Source organism: Triticum aestivum, chromosome 1B (genome assembly GCF_018294505.1).
Source record: "Triticum aestivum cultivar Chinese Spring chromosome 1B, IWGSC CS RefSeq v2.1, whole genome shotgun sequence".
NCBI classification, from domain to species: Eukaryota; Viridiplantae; Streptophyta; class Magnoliopsida; order Poales; family Poaceae; genus Triticum; species Triticum aestivum.
Genome location: NC_057795.1, coordinates 540,063,966 through 540,067,118, shown reverse-complemented (window position 1 = coordinate 540,067,118; position 3,153 = coordinate 540,063,966). Strand labels below are relative to the sequence as shown.

General features: G+C 46.4%; 1 long non-coding RNA gene across 1 annotated transcript in view; it reads left to right on the top strand.

Annotated features, from left to right (window-relative positions):
• Window positions 1-1,139, top strand: part of LOC123094195 (uncharacterized) — a 6,356-nt gene extending 5,217 nt beyond the window's left edge. The window contains exon 8 of the long non-coding RNA XR_006445766.1: window positions 1,003-1,139. This is a non-coding gene — a long non-coding RNA (uncharacterized lncRNA). The remainder of the gene's footprint in view (window positions 1-1,002) is intronic.
• The last annotated feature ends 2,014 nt before the right edge of the window (window positions 1,140-3,153 follow it).

Sequence of the window (3,153 nt, the reverse complement as noted above, 5' to 3'; positions counted from 1 at the left end):
CCCACGCTCCTCCATCGGCCTCCCGACCGCCGCCCAGCCGGAGACTCTTCCCCGACTACGTCGTCCACCGCAACAGCTCGCCTTCCCTCATCCACCGCACCGGATGAGGATCCGTCGTCGATCTCGTCGTCCCGCTGGATCAGCCGCCTCGTCCTCCACCTCCAAGGAGCTGCCCCGATGTTCGCCTCGTCCATCGCGCCACCTCAATCCCCACAGTGTCGTCTTGACCTACCCCACCGGAACCGCATCACCCTCACCAATTCCTCCGATGAAGCCGAGGCCAACTCGGCGCCACCAAGGAGGTTCTACACTCACCGCTGCATTTTATCTTTTATTCAATCTCACGGGGTTGCCGGTGCTCGATACCCAGCAGACATGGCGGGTCTCTATCAACGGCTCCGTCTCCGGCCACATCATCCACGACATCTCTCCTCCATGTCGTTGCTTCCTCGGCGGCGACTTCCACAATGGCACTAGCTGCAGCTGCTCCGTCTCTCGCTCGCACTGCGGCTCTGTTCTTGCTATCGGTCGCGCTGCTGCACTGCTCTTGCTTTCGTTCGTGTTGCTGCTCTGCTTTTGCTCTCGATTGCGCTGCTGCTGCTGCTGCTGCACGACCTCCGGCAGCTACAGGAGTTGCTGCTTTAGCACTCGCTCGCGGTGCTACTGCACGACTTGCTCTCTGCTAGTGTGTTCCCTGCTTGAGCGTCTGCTGATTTAGATCACTGCTTCTCTGCTACTAGTGCTCGAACGCCCTATCATCTATTGCAATGCTCTGCTACTAGTTCAATCAGTTTCGACAGTAAAATTCAGTTTCGACTGTAAAGATCATTTTCTTCAGTTAAGTTCAGAGTGAATAGTACTTACAACATCTGTCGGAGCGGCCGTGGCGTGGCTGATGCGTTTTACATCTAGCACTTTTTGGTGATGTATTTTACATCATCTATCGTAGATGATATTAGGGTCCCACTTCAGATTAACATTGTCTGTCTTGTCCTACTTCAGCCTCGTTGCCATACACCTCACCGGGGTTGCTCCAACGACGGAACCGTCCATCACAGCGGAGCAGTACCCTCAGCGCCGTTTCCAGAGGCCTCGTATCTTCTTCCCCGCCTCCGACAGTCACACCAGCATCATCATCCTTCACGTCCAACCCAATGATGTTGAGGTCCACAAGGATATGCCAAAGAGGTTGTACACTCGTCGCATCACTTTGTTACTCTGCATTCATGTCGATCCCTCAGGGATCCTTTGCTATGGAATTACTATTCGTGCAAATCTGTTAGAAGGAGTGGAGCAAAACAAAACTGGAGGATTTTTTTCCTTTGGTGTCTCTTCCAAAGAAAAAATGTAGGAATTTTATTCACTTGGACGTCCTTTTCAAATTAATATGCATGAAGAACAGAACTAATTGCATTATTGGCATAATAAGATGCTTATTTTTTCATTTTACATGGTTTGACTTTAATTTGACCATGTTTCTCCATTCCTGTGTTCTTCCAATTCATGTGAACCAAACACCCAGGTTGACTGAAATCCTATGTTTCCAAATGCTCTATTTTGCACGTGCATTCCTATCCTATTTCTGTGTTTTTCCTGTCCCTGCGTTTATAGAATCCTACAATTCTAAGGAGCCCTTACAGATTTACTTCATTTTCAGATAGGCACCAAAGAAAACTATGTGTGTTATGTCCTGCTCCTGCCGTGTCATCATCCACCCCACCTGAGGTGCACCATCGACAGAAGCGTTTACATCAGCAGAGATCCCCCTGCAGACTTTCTTTCGCCGCCTCAGATCATCTTCCCCGTTGTCGGCAGCCACGCCAACTGCATTACCATCATCGACTGAGCAGATGAACCTGAGGACTACACAGTTCCGAAAGAGAGGTCGCAGTCTTTCGTGTTTGCTTACGTTATAAATCGGTTATTATTACCTGCTACTTTATCGTTCAAACTTGAGTTTTGAAATGCCCATGGGTCTCATATCGAGCCAGCAACGAATAGTATCTGTCTACTATTTGGTTCATCTGGGGTCTTCTATGCGGTTCATGTTGGGTGGGCAACAAACAATAGATGATCTATTGTCCATCTTTTTAAATTGAAGCTATAATCTACATGCTATCATTAGTTTTGGATCCATCCACTCGTTTGATACCATCAGTCTTGATTTTTGCATGCATCCCTTAGGTCTTACAAAATCTAACTATTTTTTATTATGCATGTCAGATATTGTACACAATCGTACTGAACATGTAGAGAAAAAGAGAAGACCGTTGTATGGGTATATAATGTCATGCAGATGCCGCTCTATGGTGGGCAAAGACCCCCCCCCCTCATGCATTTCTAGATTGTATTCCAGAGGAAGATAACTATTCAGATGGGGATTCAGAAGGAGCCGACCATGCATGTTTACCACCAGAGGTGTTTGCTCTAACCTGGCATGCTGATGTTGGTCATCATGCATATGGCGCCTTGCATTGCTTACATTATACATCTTATATGTCATCAGCTTAGTTTAGATTTGCTTTGTGCTCCCACCATTCCTAAATATTTGTCTTTTTAGAGATTTCAACAAGTGACTACATATGGAACAAAATGAGTGAATCTACACTCTAAAATATGTCTATATACATCCGTATGTGCTAGTCCATTTGAAATCTCCAAAAAGACAAATATTTAGGAACGGAGGGAGTATATGGGAATTATGCAATGCCATCTTCTTTAGCCAGGCATCATATACGTGAATCATGCAATGCCATCCTGTTTAGCCAGTCATCGTATATGTGAACTGTATCGTGCCATATTTTTTCCATAATGTATTCCATTTGTCAACAATGTTTATACATTCATCTACTCTTCCTGTGCATCAGCCATTTGATTCGGTCATGGGAAAATCTGGAGTGAAAACAAGGTCTTCTGAGCAGTCAGTGCTACCTGTCGATGCAGATTTCTTGCTGGTTACAGATAGCTCCTCAGAGGAGGATTCAGAGATAGATGACCAGTCATATCCCCCCCCCCCGCCCCCCGAGGTGCATGCTCTAACTTGGCTGGGTTATATTGCTCATATCATGCATATGGTGTCTTGCATTGCCATGCCATCTGCTTAGATTAGACATGCTTTGTGTGAATGCCTCCTGTTTGCTTTCTATATCAGAT